At 42.9% G+C, this 16,702-nt stretch overlaps 1 long non-coding RNA gene across 2 annotated transcripts in view; it reads right to left on the bottom strand.

Annotated features, from left to right (window-relative positions):
- The window catches only part of LOC143435098 (uncharacterized), a 71,651-nt gene extending 56,838 nt beyond the window's left edge, over positions 1 to 14,813 (bottom strand). The window contains exons 1-2 of one of the 2 annotated variants that reach the window (XR_013105090.1): positions 14,438 to 14,813; positions 8,914 to 8,994 (exon numbers count right to left, since the gene is read on the bottom strand). This is a non-coding gene — a long non-coding RNA (uncharacterized LOC143435098). The remainder of the gene's footprint in view (positions 1 to 8,913; positions 8,995 to 14,437) is intronic. The other variant, XR_013105089.1, reaches the window with a different exon arrangement.
- Between the last annotated feature and the right edge of the window lie 1,889 nt (positions 14,814 to 16,702).

The following is a 16,702-nucleotide window of genomic DNA, read 5'->3' as shown; positions in this document are numbered from 1 at the left end:
GGGACCTTTCTTTTTAATTTTAAGAGTTTGTTTTTCACAATGGGAATGAGAAACAATTAAAACTGTTACACTCATATTCTCAGAAATACTTGTCATAATAACTGAAAGACAGGATCAACTCAGTGTCCTTGAAATGGATGAATGAATGAATAAATAAATGATATGTGGTGCATAATACAATAGGATTCTGCTCACCAGTATTCAGTTCTGACACATGCTACAAGGTATTTGAAACCATAAGATAGACGCCATACTCAAAGTTAAGTAAGCCACAAAAGGACAAACATTAGATGACTTCACTTCCTGAAATGCCCAGAAGGGTCAAAATCCAAAAAACAAGTAGAAGCCAGGTTTCCTGGAAAGAGAACATGAGAGGGAAGTTACTGGTTAGTAAGTATGGAGCCCGAGTTAGGAAGGTAGAAAGATCCAGAGACAGATGGCTGGATGGGAGTGATGGTCACACAATGATGTATATGCACTTTACTTAACTGAACTGATTAATTTTATGTTAAGTATACATTACCACAACTTAAAAACATTTAAGATTTAGTTTTGGACTGAAGGAGGAGAAGGAGAAGGAGAGGAAGAAGAAGAAGAAGAAGAAGAAGAAGAAGAAGAAGAAGAAGAAGAAGAAGAAGAAGAAGTAGAAGAAGAAGAAGAAGAAGAAGAGGAAGAAGAAGAGGAAGAAGAAAGAAAGAAAGAAAGAAAGAAAGAAAGAAAGAAAGAAAGAAAGAAAGAAAGAAAGAAAGAAAGAAAGAAAGAAAGAAAAGAGTAGGAGAAGAGGGGAAGGGGGAAGAGAAAGAGAAAAAGGATGAAGCAGCAACAGTAGCTCCTGATTGAAGATCAAGTGCTAAATTCGTTAAATCCAAGGTTGACTCTGACCTGGCAGATTGGCTCCTCCCTCCCTCCCTCCCCCATTGTACCTAAAATGCTCCCAATTTTCTAGTAGTTTCCAGAGGCCTGTGAGGCAGTGGTATGACTCTGGGACCCAGCACATCCCCGGAGGCCCCACAAGATGTGATTTTTCCCACTTGTTTCTGCTGGGATGATAACCATTCACAGAATGACACTCCGAGAAAGATTACATAAAAGCAATTTTCCACAGTGCTATTTCTAGACCTTGTATGAGTCATGCGTCACCTTCTGAAGCGCTTGCATTGCTAATGAAGGCTCCCAATGCACAATACGGCAAGAACCCTGCAAAATCCTACAGGCAAGGAGAAGAAAGAAATTGGTGTTTCATTCTGGATTCTTCATCCAGAAGGGTTAAAGAAAACTAGATGGAAGAACCAGCCACTTCTGCCATGGCTACCTACCTCAGTGTGTCTCAAACACCCTCTGTCTCTCTGTCATGCACAATGTTTCTAAGGCTTCACTGTGCTGGCTCTAAAACATATGGGGATATATTTCTCTTTTTCTTTTTCATTTTTTTATTAAGGTAAGTCCAGCTCATGTGGTGTTTACAATGTTATTCTTGTATATGAACAAAGACATTTAGAAAGGCCATCTTTGTGGTACCTATAAGTGCACTGTCCTAGTGTTGATAGGATTCCAAAAGATAATTTGGGCCCTAGTCCAAGTCTCCTCATTGATGATAGTTTACAGGACAACCAGCTACCAAAGGACCTATGCAAATTAGCCTAGGCTGACCTTTCTACGGGCCTCCTACATAGAGCTAATAAGCATGCAAAGGAGATGACTCTGAAAAATGATAAATTACTACCCAAACAATACAAATTTCAAATAGCCCCCTGTTTAAAAAGGAATAAAGAAACAGAATCAACCATTTGCCCAAGTTAGCCCAGGGTGGCCCAGGGTAGCCCAGCATAGCCCAGGGCTGCTTTCTGCCCGTATCCTTCTGGTGTCATCTCACCTGCTCCTTTCTCACTCTTCACTCTGGTCATTATTTTCATGGAGAGAACATCCTCCCTGGAATCATGTCTACCACCCATGTAAGCTATCCATCACATACTATCTTTACGTGCAGTTCCTTGATTCTCAGAACAAGAGGCAACAGTAGACACTCAGTCAGGTCACTGAATGTGCCCAAGACCACATGCCTAATTAGTGGCCAGCAAGTGGTAAATCTTTTCCTCTCTCATTGTCCAATCCATTACCTTTAACTCAGTGGTATGAATGGTGTGTAGGAATCAGACAGCATTTGATATTAATAAATGGTTTTATCTTATATGGAACCCATCACTATGGTTTTGGTCTAAAAAGTGTCCCAGGGTATATAAATACAAACCATAACCAAGGTTAATGAGGTCAGCATACAGGAGCAACAGGACCCAGGACTCAGAAGGTACATCTCTCTTTTTAGTAGCATCCTTCTGATCACCTGTATGTCTTACATAGTCACACTGTGTAATTTGATATGACAGTCCTGACTGACTATTTCTTGGTCTTACATGGTAAATGTATGCCTGTGTCTATGCACACATATGTGTGTTTGCACATGAGGATTGGGGAAGAAGAATTGGTGGCAGAGGCAAAAAAAAAAAAAAAAAAAAAAAACCTATAAAGATAGAGACAAGACGTCACAAAGTACAAGTGAAGTTGTCTTTGAAGTTCCTATATTTCCAAGTCGCACTGTGTTGGAGAGCATTGTATTACAGGGGCAAGCAGAAGTCCTGTAAGAAGAGCAAGTTCTCAGTCACTGTTTGCAACTCCAAAACCCAACCTGCACTCCTTCCCTCACTCCCTCCCTCTAGGGTACAAACACCTGCACAATGCTGCTGTCTCCACCCACCTGTGAGTAGGTAGGGCATAGAAAACCAGCTTACCATTGGATGAAACAGAAACAGGTAGCAGTCACTGACAGAGAATACAATGCAGGGTAGACTGTTTTTAGAGCCTTGGGCCTGGGAGCTTCTGTGCATCTGTGCAGTACAGGCTAAGGATAAGGCTATGTTTACTTCCTAAAGTGTTGACCATGACCAATAAAATCATTGAGCAGTTTCAGGGGCCATGTGACAGTTTGATGAAGACTCAACACGAAAGCATTCAGTCTAGTCACACCACAAGTTGCACTCCAAGATCCTTTCCAAGTCTCCGTTGCATCAAACAAAGCAGAACTGAACACTTTTTGCCTTCTCTCACTAAAAATCAGCCTGGATGCTGGCACAGCCATGGTCTCTGCCAAAGGCTGACAGCATGTTATACAGCCTTAGCAAGAGCAGGCTTGGTGCAGGCAGAGACAGGACAGGATCCCTTATGACTTCATTTTTTCTTATTCCTGCCTAGTCATCTTCTTTTTGAGGTCATGAGGCCTGAAATCTTCAGAGCCAAAGTAACAAAATTAAAGTTGTTCAGCCCTAGCTAAAAATAGATAGATAAATAGGTAGGTAGGTAGGTAGGTAGGTGTGTGTGTGGGGGTGTGTGTGGGTGTGTGTGTGTGGGGGGGTGTGTGTGGAGGAGAGAGAGAGAGAGAGAGAGAGAGAGAGAGAGAGAGAGAGAGAGAGAGAGAGAGAGAGAGATTGTAGGTTGAAGTTAAAAGTCCTGGAAGAACCTAATTCAAAGAGCTTATTGTATTTTCAAGTATAGAGCCATGCCTGACACACAAGTGTTCCAAAGGATTTCTTTCCTTGAAAGGTTCAAAGAAGCATAATGTCACTGATGACACCAGAAGAGAGCAGGGCAAGGATTCTGTTCAAAGCAGACACAGGGCAGAGACCCGGGACAGACGAAGCTTTTATCTGGCTGTTCAGCCCAATGCACCGTGTCCTTTGACACACTGACATTCATTGACTTATCACATCCTCGGGTTTCTCCCTCATTGGAACTACTACAAACCTCAAAACCAATGAGACTTCCAGAACAGGAGGCTCATGGGAGAACAGAATGTCCCCAAACCCAAATCCATATGAGAAAGGAAGTAAGATTGTTTCTTTGAGGAGGTGATGGTCCTTGCTTTGTTGCTGTCCTGGGCAATAGGGAAGCAAGAACAAGAAAATCAAGACGGAGGGAAAATCTCAGTGCATCAAAGGACAACACTGTTGTCTTCTGTGTCCCTTTACCCAGGAAAATCAGAGATGGGGTCTGACTTTTGGTGCAATCCTGCTCTCTGTAAAAGTGTGGCTGCTGTCCAACTGGCCCCCATGGCTGCAAGGAAGCCTGAAGGCACTTTTCTTTCAAATTCTGCATAGCACACTCAGGTGCTCTACAGCTAGGAACAGCAAACCATAGCTAAAGGTTTTAGCATCTTATTTTAGTCTGGCCTATAAGCTAAGAAAGGTTTTTTTATATTTTTATAATGACAGGAATAGTGAAATAACAATATTTTACCACACTTAGAAATTACATGAAATTCAAATAGTTCTGTGTCCATAAATAAAATTAGATTGGAGCATAGTCCCATGGACATGCCTGTGGTTGACTTTGTACTATGTTGGAAGAGTTGACAATTTGAGAGACCTCAGAAAGTCTAAGACCTTTATAGAAAAGTTGTTCCAGCAGCACAAGATAAAAGAGTTAAGGACAGCGTGTTCCAGGCCTGGTGACACAGACCTATCATCCCAAGTACTAGAAGTATTGACGGGCAGGGTAGGAAGATCCCAAGTGCAAAGCCAGCTTGATGAATTAAGTGAGGTCCTGTCTCAAAATTTAAAAATAAAATAAAGACGCCCAGGAATAGTGCATGGGAATACAGTGCCTGCCGACCATGAGCCGGCCTGAGTTGGATCCTCTGTACAACATAAAGAAAAACTAAAAGTACAATGAATGTTCTTGATGCCTTTTCCCAGGACTACAACATTTTTCTCTGGAAGAAACTCCATTGGGAAGGTAAAGCACCCTGTAGCCCTGTTACTCTTGGATGCCCAGACCTGAGATAAGTAGTGTTGTCATGCAGTTCTGACCCTTTATAATTTCCAAGGTCACACAGCCATTAACTCAGTGATCTGTGCACTTGCCATCACTGTGCTCCCGTTGCTTGGGCCACCCTATTATCTCATGGTAAATAACAGACTGTCATCACAGAAATGTGTAATTACATCAGCTACATGGTAAGGGGGGACAGGAGAAAAATGGACTGCTCCTCTGGCTTTGGGCTTAGTAATCTGTCAGACATTCTCCACGCCTCCCAGAGCAGACCTCTAGGCTTGCCTTGTTGGCAAGATCTTTCCTAGATAAAAATTATCTGTATTAAAGGTTTGAATGCTGCCTGTTTGGGTAAGGCTCAGATCAAGTGCCAGGCAAGTCTAGATGTTGAGGGGATTGATATTTGTCTACTTGCAGGCCACGCAGGGTTTATCCCCTAGTGCTCGGGGCTTTGGGAATTTAGAGAATATTTTTGGAACAGGGAAGACAATGCATGCTTGTTCGCCAGCACCGAGTTTGATTCATCCCTTTGTTGACATGCATCTGAAGGACCACATATCTGTGGGCTAAGCAGTCAGCACAATTGGCATTGTTCACAGCCCCTTTGTTGTGGCTGCCCCATGTGCATGGGTGGGGGAGTCATTCTTTGCAGTGCCTGTGGTTGAATCTCTGGTTTCATATCTACATATTTAGTACTTCTGGACTTGTCAGCCCAGATGGTGATGATTTCAGGATGAAAGGAGCAAACAGCAACGGATGCCACCACATCCTGGTTCAACACCAATTCTCTGCTTTTTTACTGTGACACCTGGCCAGAGATGGTTAAAGCATTGTCTAACTGTGACTTTGCATGTCCCTCGTGTTACACACTGAGAAAACCATCTAGTGAGATATTTTCTTCTGAATTGAAAATTATCTGGATCCCACCATTCTCACCTAGCTTTAGAACAAAGTTGGGGGAGGTACAGATACACATGGTAGGGGGTCTTGGGACCATCTGGCCTTCAAAGCCAGCCCACCCTTAGTTGTTCAAGATCTTAAAGAAAAAGCAAGGACCCTGCATGGTAAAAATAGACTCTGAAGGAAGAAAGGTAGACAGGGAGGAGGAGGAAGAGGAACCTCTGCCTCCTCAGTCAGTGCCAGGACTCCTTACAGGAGAGATCATAGTTTATGTTGGGGTGTCTGAGGAAGCCACCTTCACTTGAGTTGGTGTAAGCTTGTGTTAATGAAGCCAACATTAGAAACGTCAAACTACAACTTAGAGTTAGGAGAGTCCTGCTTTTAACGTCAGAAACAAAGAGAAGTTCAGACAGAAGTAGACCTTTTAAACCATGAGCTCACTTACAATTTTACACAGAAGAAGACAGTAGACACTAAGTCTCCATCCCGGCCGGCAAAGCTTGCTATTAAGCACCAGAGCAAGCACATAATCACAGTTGATGAGTGACTATTCAGAACAGCACCTGGTCCTCTTTCAGCGAATGAATATCAATGAGCTGACTTTGCTGTCTCAGCAATATTATAGAAATAACTTAAAATGGGATTTATTTCTTTTATGCAAATATTTTACCTGTATAACCTGTATTGTCAGGAGGAAAAAAAGTTCCTTCTTTCTGAATAAGTCTTGTCTCAGTTTGGGTGTTATTGCTGTGGAAAGACACCGTGACCAAGGAAACTTCTATAAAGGAAACCATTTAACTGGAGCTGGCTTACATACAGTTCCAGATGTTTAATCCATTATGATCACCAGGGGACACATGGCGGTATCTGGGCAGACATGGTGCTGCAGGAAGAGCTAAGAGTTCTACATCTTGATCTGAAGTCAGCAGAAGAAGACTGTGTGCCACAGTGGACATAGCTTGAGCATCTATGGCCTCAAAGCCCGCCCCACAGTGACACTTCTTCCAATAAGGACACACCTCCAATTAGTGCCACTCCCTATGAACAAGCATTCAAACACATGAGTCTATGGGGGCAATCCCTATTCAAGCCACCACAAGCCTAAAAGATAATATAAGTTTGAAAGCAAACTGTTTGCTAAGATGAAAGATTTTCACTTGGCTGAATCATGTTTGGGGAAAAGGGGAAAGACAGGGAAACTGACAGGGGTGAGGTTGGGGGGAGAGGACATGGAAAGGTGAAGAAAGGTGGGAAAGAGAAGAAACATTTAAAGCAAGGTGTCCCTTGTTAATTCAAAATCAGCCCTTAAATTTAAAAAAAAAATGATCATATAAATACAAATAGGGAAAAGGAGGATTTTTAGCAAGTAAAGTTTTATATAATTATGTGCAAACTTCAGAAATAAGCAGAATCAATAATATAAAGAAGAAAACCTCACATTATTCTGATGCTAAACTCATCATTATTATGACCATGTTGTCAGTTATTTATGAGAAAACTACAAAGCAATGCCCCCCTAATAACATTGCTTCGATGAAAAAATCCTTAATAAGCTGAATTAGCATGATAGGAATACAGTGTGTTATCACCCTGTGAGTCCAGAAATCACATAGAGTCCTGAACAAAACAATCAATGTAATAATCCCCGGGCAAACACAGAAGAACTCCATCATCTTAACAGCTGTAGAGATAGAACAGATAAAGTTCCACATCCGTTTATCATAAACTCTAGGTAAACTTGTAAAAAAAACTTTATAGTAAAAGATCTCTGTAGAAATCTAGAGCTGAGAGTATACTCGATATTGAAAGAATAGAAGCTTTCTTTCTAAAGCTGAGCACAGGGAAAGGGTATCCCTGTCACCCCCTGCATTCCACACATTACTGGATGATCCAGTCAGTGCAGTAACATGGTAAAAGAAATAGAAGGCATTCATAATAGAGAGCTAGAAATAAGTCTGCTTATATGGCCAGAGAGTGTTTTTACCTATTTATTTTTTTCTAAAATTGAAAAAAAAAAAAGCTACTGTAGTCTGGAGCTCACAAGTGAATTTGGCAAGTTACTACAAGATTAATATTTTATTGTAGTCTACATGTACAAACAATGAAAAATGATTACAATAGATTTTAAAGAGGATCTAGAGAAATGCCTAAATAAATGGTACTCTGTGGCATGTTTGGAAATTAGAAGACTCAGTATGGTGCTGATTTCTTTCCATACTAACCTATAGTTTTATTATAAACCCAGTACAAATTTGAGATACTTTTGGGAAGACAGTGACAAACTGATTTTGAAAGTTACATGACAAGGCAAAGACCCCTTCTATTTCATTTTCTCGGAATCCTTCCCTTGGCTGGCCTATGTTGGTTCTTGTTCTGGATCCTTCCAAGGACACCCAAATATCTCAGCCTCTGGACTCCATATGAGTGTAAAGAGCTGAGGAAAGGGACCTAAGGGTCCAGTACAATTGCAGGAGGTATAAAAGATGCTGGCACTACCAGTCCCTAGATGCTCTGGGGCAAGAGTAGTTCAGAGCAGTCCAATGGGAGGAAGATCAGGTTGTTAGCCAGGAGGATCCCAGGTGGTCAGAGACCAGGCCTCAGTCTGAGGTGGCCCACCAGCTCTTCAGATGCTTCCAGTCTCAGGAGGACATAGGTGTGGTCATCCCTGGACTAGCTTCAGGAACTCTGCTCTTATTGGCTTTGGATCTGAACACCAAGAAGCAGAGCCTGGAGCATGTTAGTGCTGAAAAAATTCCTGTTGGGCTACCCTGGGTCACACTGAGTCACCTGCAGAGCCAGCAGCTCAGGGATGGATAGGAGGTAGTAGTTTACTGGAGGGTGTGTCCAGAGACACATTGGGCCACTGGATTTTAGCTTCAGTGTTAGCAAGAATTGTCCCCCTATAAACATCATCTCAAAGGAACAGAGTAGCCTTTACCAGGTCCTCAGCTACAGCCCCAAAAGAGAGTGGCCTTTAGAAGAGTCTCGGGCTCTGCACCCATTGAATGAATTACTCCCATCTCAGCCACTGCCCACCAGGCCAGATGAACCCAAGAAGTAGAGACTTGGCTCAACAGCCCAGAGCCCCATAGGATACTCCAGTTCCTACAAGAAGCCATTCCTCCCAGGAACCTTGTAGCTGGGGGCGAATTCTAGAAACCAAGATCTGACAGCTGTATTAAAGTCCCTTACCTTTGAAGATATCTCACAAGAAGGCTCGGTCTGCAAACCCTCTTAGATTTGGGAATAGAAAGTCAGAATTCCCAGAAATTCCTGAAAAAAAGAAAATGTGAATGTTTGTAGCCTAGTCAGGAATTAGAAGTGACTTGTGTGAGTGAATACACAAACTGGAAAATAAACTGTGGTCCACATATAATGAGAAATACAACTCAGAGGTACAAAGGGACAAACTAGTGTACAGACAGCCCACAGATGAACCCCAAAAGCTGTCAGGGAAAGAATGAGCAAGGCCTCTCTGGGTATAATCCCATTTTATGATATTACTCAAGCAGCCCAAGTATTTTCCTCTCTACAAAGGAGAATCAGGTCAGTGGGTTCTGGACACTTGGTGGAGGGAAAGATTAACTAGAAAGGGCATACAGGAACATTTAAGGTGACAGAAATGTGCTGGGATCTCATAACTATAAATACTTCTCATATGTTTATAGAAGTATATGTCAAAAATGAGAGGGTTTTGTTTATGTGGCTAATTACCCATATGAGCCTTACTTTAAATATATTATATACTTTATATATGTATAATATATAAAATTTATATAATTTTATATATACATAGTATATACATATATGTTTTATATGTATATACACATATGTGTGTATGTATATATGTGCATATATATGTACACATATACATGCATATACACACATATATATTAGATAGAAAGAAAGAAAAAACTACAGGGAAAAATGACAGTGAAAACAGAATAAAAAAATATCAAATCCAAGGAGTTTGACACACTGATGTCTGTCGCATAATTTAGGATTTATTTGGCATCAGTAAGATGTGAATAACTATTTTTCATGTTTAAAAAAAAAAACAATTAGCCTTAGGATTGTTGACAAGAAATGCATGTACTATAGATGCCAGTCAAGAAAATTTGAGAGACAAATTACTCCACATAGGTAGTGGACAGGCTTAACAGTGACTCCATGAAGACACGCTGCATCCTCACATTTGGAGGTTGGGTGTTTGGCTATACAGTGGAAACAGGGTAAGTCTGCTTCAGATAGCAAAGGATGAGAACAGACTTGGGATCTGGAAAGGAGGGGCTTGAGATAACAATCACACATTCTTGTTGTAAGAGAGGTAGTTTGGGAACACAGAGAAGGAGGGTCATTAGAATGATCCAGCCACAAGCCTAAGACTGCTGAAAGACACAGGGATGGCAGCAGAAGACACTACCTACCCACCCAAGTGCCGGTCTGTCTCCCTCCAGAGTAAAGACTCTGCATCCCACCTGAGCTCCAGAGCCAGAACTTAACCCAATCTTAATGCGGTGACTGAGGTCAAAGGTAAATGTTTCCGTCCCAGGTTCTCCTGACAACGTGCTTTAATGGTATGAAGATGTCTATGGCCATCTCCCATCTGAAATCCAGATCTTCAAGACAGAAGGGAAGGGTTAGTCTTCCAGCTGTCACCTCTCTGCAATGAGGTAACTTTGGACCCCAAGGGCACTAAGGATGAAGGAGCAAACATGGAGTTTAATAGCCCTGCCCTCCTTGCCTCTGTTTTACATACATTTAAGAAGGCCGGTTTTGTTAATGCCGCTTTATATTACATTTCTGTAGGCCTGTAACCAAAAGCAATTCCCAGCTTACTCCAAGATCTAATTAACTTTATAAAAATGATGCTGAAACTAGAGAAAGTTAAGAATGAGAAGTTGCTGATAGTGCCAGTTTTCCTTGGAGTTAGCTTTCCAGAGAACAAATCTGCTGATCTCACAGGAGATGTTGTTCCTTTTAATTTGCTAATCTCTGTTTTCTTTTTCAATTAAACTAAAAACAGGCAGTCAGATAATTCATAAGTCACATCTCTCTACATCATCCTCAGAGTCACGTCATGTGAAGAAAGGACCTGCCTTTGTTACTTGCTCCAAATAGGAGAAGGGGGGCGGATTATCTTAACCAGTCAAATTCCCAGTGTTTCCAGACTCTTGTGTTAACCCTCTACAGGTTCAAAGACCATCAAAAGTGTTGACTCACTCAGCCAAGCAATTTTCCACTTTGTAGTGACAGAGGACCCAAAGAACATGGACAAGTTTCCCTTGATCACTGTTAAAGATGCAACTAAATCTATAAAGCAAGAGAGGTACAAGTTCTTAAATGTTTTTTAAAAAAAGTGATGCTCAGATGAAGGGACAGAATAGGAAGGTAGGAAGAACTGCTGGACAGAAAGGATCAGAGTATATGAGAGACAGCTAGAAGAAATGAAGAAAATACACCTCTTAGGTTATAAGATGAACAGAGACTAACAACCACTGCAAACAGTGACTATGCACCTAGAACTGTCTAGCTTATGCCTGCTCACCAAGCCCTGTTCAAACCACTTCACAGACAGTCCTGAGAAACCCATTTAGGGGTCTCTAAACTGTAACTAAGTCCATGGCCCTTCTAAGTACAGAACTGAGTTCAAATGGCTCACAAACATGGATTTGAGTCTGAGTTTGATTCTTATTTGAGTTTCTTTCCCATAATGCTTCTTAAAGGAAGGGGACTAGAGAAATGGCTCAACATTTAAGAGCACCTGCTGCTCTTGAAGAAGACCCATATTGGGTCCTCACCCCAGCACCTACATGGTAACTCCCAACTTTCTGTAACTCCAGTTCTACAGCTCCAAGAGATCTGATGGCTTCTTTTGGCTTCTGTGGGTACCAGGCACACACACGGTGCACTTGATACTACATACAGGCAAAACACTCATACACATAACATAAAATAAATAAATCCAAAATAAGATAAAATAATATAAAATAAAATAAAGAGTGATAGAGGAAGACCCTTGGCACTGACCTAAGATTCAAATTCCCAATGGTTCTGCAGCCTTCCAAACCAGCTGGCAGCCAAGAGTTCAAACATATGAACCTATGGGCAATGGCTCACATTTTTTTCAGTCTACAACAGGTCTTCAATGTGGACATACTCCTGTCTTTCAGTTTCCTACTTGATAATGCAGACATCTGAATTTGATGGATTGAACAGGAGTTAGCAAGGATCAGGCCAACATCTTCTCTTCCTCCACCTCTTCACTTGTGTCTTTGGTGCTCTACGCCCATACCAGGTCACTGGGGGCTGATTCTTCTCACAAGATAACAATGGTTCCCTCATTTGTATGAACCAATATGTAGGGTAGAAAATCAGAAGTTGTACAGGCACACACCTGCTTCAGCCATGTGATAGTTTGTATATGCTTGGCTCAGGGAATGGCACTCTTTGGAGGTCTGGCCTTGGTGGAGTGGGTATGGCTTGTTGGAGTAGGTGTGTCATTGTGAAAACGAGCTTTAATACCCTAGTCCTAGCTGCCTGGAAGCCAGTATTCTGCTAGCAGCCTTCAGATAAAGATGAAGAACTCTCAGCTGTACTATGTCTGCCTGAATGCCGCTGTGCTCCCCCACCTTGATGACAGTGGACTGAACCTCTGAACCTGTAAGCCAGCCCCAATTAAATGTTGTCCTTATAAGAGTTGCCTTGGTCATAGTGTCTGTTCACAGCAGTAAAACCCTAAAACAGACATAGACAACCTCATAAAAATGACCACACTCAGGGAAGCCTAAAGCATGATGACTTCAGGAGGAAACATATGTTTCTGGTGTTTTTCTTGTTGTTATCTTGTGTGGAGGTGTTTTCCTATGTGTATTAACTACATTTGTGTCTGGTGTCCAGGAAGGCCAGAAGAGAGCATAAAAATCAGATAAAACTATAGTTAAAGATGGCATCAGCCCACCATGCTGGGAATCGAACCCAGGTCCTCAGCAAGAGCAGCAAGTGGTCTTAAACACTGAGCCAGCTCTCCAGCCCTTTATAGTTCACTTGTATTTCCTCCCAGTCCAGACCCAACTCACCAGCCCAAAATTATTTTCAGTCATCACCCATGCAATTTGGATTCTACTCTTTAAGAGGTTGTGAGGAGAACTGAGCTCACCAGTGGTTAAATTATCTGGCAGCAGGAAAGATTGCCTCACCCTGTGCCCATCCTTCCTTCTACTTCTATGGAGAAACGGACTCTTCTATTCTCCAGAAAATTGCTGCCATAGTGGTAGGACTGCCCTAGAGCCTTGAGTTAGCTCTCAGGGAAGAAGTTGGGGAAAAGGGAAACTTCAAACCTAGCTTCAGCCCATCACCTTGTTATTCCAAAGCTTTAAAGATAAACCTGGTGTTGTTTTTTGCTTTTTTTTTTTTTTACTTTGTTTGTTGTAGGGGGTGATATTTAGAAAATGGCACCTGGTCCAGCTTGTTCCTGGGAAGCCACCATGTTCCTGTTGCTCCTCGGCTCTGATCGGGGCTCCGGCTATCTAGATACACAGGCCCTGGCATCCCCAAGATGCCAGTGTTGGGGATGTCTCTGCCAATCCACCATGCTGCATCCACAAAGCTTGGCTGAACCCCAGACAATATCTGCCATCCTCACAGTACCCAGTAGAAGTGAGACTCTTAGAGCTTAATGATTATCTAAAGATGTATATATTTAGACATGCTCAATCAACAAGATGCTCACACAATTAGAGTTGTTACCCAATATCTAATCTTTTGATAGAACTTGCTGCCCAGAACAGCTTTTGACCCATCCGTAGTTCTCCATGGCTGATGGCCTCCTTCTTCTCCTCCCCTTCCTCTCTTTCTCTCCTCCCCTTCCTCTTTTTCTCCCCATCCCTTCCTCTTTCTCTCCTAGCTCCACCTCCTCTTCTACTGCCTAGTCACCGAGCTCCACTGCGAATACAATGTAGCAGAATAAGTATCCTGCTACAGTTTGTAGCTTGTTGGCTTATTTGCTTGTTTGTTTTAAACAATAGGTTTCTGAATTAATACTCTGGGGAACAAAGTGCCCAGGACTACTTAGTTAGGCAGAGCATAATTGTTACCCATTTGAAGTGACCCATAGATCAGAGGGCAAAACAAAAAGTGATCTGTCAGGCCACACTGTCTGTCATTGGGCTGATGCCATTTTGAAGGCAGCTGGCTTTATGAACTCAGATAGGCCTCTCTGACTGGGACCCAGGTCCCGCATAGATGGAAACTCTCCCTTGGAACTATTTCCCTCTCAAATCTTAAGCCTAAAGGCCCATCTTCTCTCTGTCCCTTTTCACACTTCACCAATGTTTCCTCTCCTAGGGTTTATGCCCCACCCCCACTGGAGCAGAACAGTTTAGGGTTTGTAGAGATCAAAGACAAAACTAAGGTTAAGTATCTATTTTTTTAGCCATCAGATGACTCCCTAGGGATTGAAGGCACTAGGGAAACATCTGCTGTTTTACAGAAAGGGTCCCTGTCTCCTTTCTCACTCCTTGGAATTAAATTCTGAAAGGGTCCTCTTCTAGTCTCTCAGTTCAATGGCTAATATGCCATGAGGCTGGGGGAGGAGGTAGCACAAAAAACTCATTCTGCACACTTTTTCTAAAAAACTCTTTCGGTTTTCTAGAAGCCGAACTTGTTTGTCTGTGAAGAAGGGTTGTCTCTCCCATCTTTCTACCAGCAGACCTACCTTCTTTCAAAAGGGCACAGCAGGCCAACTCTTCATAAAGCTTCAGACATTTTTTAGGGCTCTGTGCTGGCCTCCTCATGGCCAACCCTCCCTTTGTTTGAGGACTGTCACCAACCCAGCAGAGGAAGATCAGCTCTTCCTCCTCTGGGGAGTTCAAACTTTTTCTTGCTAATTCTGGTGATGTTTCTGTCAATTGTCCCAAGAACCAATCAATGATGGATTCTGGGTGAGGCAGACGCACTGGCCTCTGTGAACAGAGAAGAGCTGGACAGTTGTTCTTGAATGGGTTTCCATAAGGGAGGAGATGAAATATGGGACAATGTCTCAGGAGGCCAAGAGGCAGAGCTAGGGGAAGGCGGCAGATGTTGTCAAAGCTCCTCTTTCAAGTTCCTGTGCACTTGGAATCTGCAGATGCATGTTGGCAGGGCTACAGTCAGAGTGAATCGGGAGGCAGGGGTTCACACATCTGGAAAGCATTTGGAGAGGGCAGAGTTCAGAAGCGCTCTGCCTCTGCTGCCTGCAGAGCAGCCTGTCCAAGCAGACGGATGCCGAGTATAGGGCTGGCTGGTCCCAGAGGAGTCACTGGGGTCTCAGTCTAAGTGGAAGATCTACCTAAGCCAGTGGGTTCTCCTCACTATCAGATCAACCCCATAGAAAATTTGAAATGATCTTAAGATCAGAGTGGGCCTGGGGAAAAGACGAGTAGAGAAGAGAATGCTCCCTAACTGTGAGAAGTCTGGCTTCCAGTCAAGAAACAAAATGTACTTGGACAAAATCCAGTACATGAGTTAACTTGAGAGCAAAGAACACCATTCAGGGGAGGGGAAGAAAGGCCACTCTGCTGCAGAAGAACACCCAGGGATCATGCTCACACCACACTGGCTTTTCCCAGAAGTCTCTGTACATTTTGCCTTCATTTGTTTCAAGAATGCAAAAGACACTCTTTATCTGGAGGAAATTACTTACTCTCTTTAAAGAATTTATAGGGTTCTGCAGAGCAAGAAAAGAGAGAGAGGGAGAGAAAGAGAGAGAGAGAGAGAGAGAGAGAGAGAGAGAGAGAGAGAGAGCCTGGGTTATCACCCCCATTGCCCTTCAGCCTCTAGTTGTCCAACATGAGATGTGGGCCTGCCTCCCAGAAGGGCCAGGTCACCCTGGGGAAAGTTTCAGGGTGAAGTCATGTCCCAGTTCAAAGGTCCTGCCATACCCATCAGTACAAATGATACGGTGCACAGCTGTTCATGGTGCTTAGCTGGGGGCCTCGTGTCCCTGTGTTTGGTGATGTGACCTCTCAAGGTGTGATAATGACTTAAAGATGCTGAGGCTTAAGCACATTGGTTACTGTGACCCAGATCCTCCGAAGACTCAAAATCCATGTGGGGAGAGAAACATGGCAAATAAAAAGAAGATGAGTTATAAAATACAGCCCAAACTACAATGTATACCAGTCAGGAAATAAAACAAATCTAGACAAATGTCCTCAACCCCTTACCCTCAAGCCTGCTGACCTCCCTGGCTTGATGAGTGTCTCACATCCCATAGTTGCCCAACCAGAAGCCTGCGTGTCGCCCTCTTCACCACCAGCTCGCCCGCTATGGCCATTGGTTACTACGTCCTTAGCATCTCTTCATGGTGCTGTCCTCACTTCAACCCACCACCCTCAGTGTGCCTAGCCAGAATCAATGCATCTGGGAACCCAATTCCCAGCTGGCCACTCTTCTGTCAATCTTGTCCCACTAAATTTAAACATGAACATGTCACACTATTCTAAAGGGGCACATGTCCTCTATGACTTCGACGACAAACATCAGTCCCACAGTATGGCAGACAATATCTTTGTAATCTGGCTTGTGTATACTTTCCTAACTTTGACACGGGGCTGTTCTGGTAAATGTTCAAAAACAAAATATCCAGACAGACCACCACTGTGCCCTGTAAAGCCTCCCACTACCCAGCAAGAGTTAACTTTACATTTCTTGATTATTCTGAATCCTTTGTTCATCTCGTCCTTTGCACACCTTTCTCTCTCCAGCACAAATGGTCCTGTTCTTGATCCTCCAAACATAGACATCCTTCAAACCAAAACTGGTCCAGAGGCAGGTGGTAGAAATGCCAGGTTTTTAAAGGGGATTAAGGTCAAAGACTCCTCAGAAAGTTGAGAGAAGAAGCAATCAAAAGAAGCTGTGTCTTACTTAGACAAGTTGAATTGGATATGAATGTGTAGTCACCAAGGAGAGAGATATAACTAAGCAGGAGATGGGGTGCCAG

The sequence above is a fragment of the Arvicanthis niloticus genome, chromosome 19 (assembly GCF_011762505.2).
Source record: "Arvicanthis niloticus isolate mArvNil1 chromosome 19, mArvNil1.pat.X, whole genome shotgun sequence".
Taxonomy (NCBI): domain Eukaryota; kingdom Metazoa; phylum Chordata; class Mammalia; order Rodentia; family Muridae; genus Arvicanthis; species Arvicanthis niloticus.
This window is presented reverse-complemented; position numbering and strand designations above follow the sequence as displayed.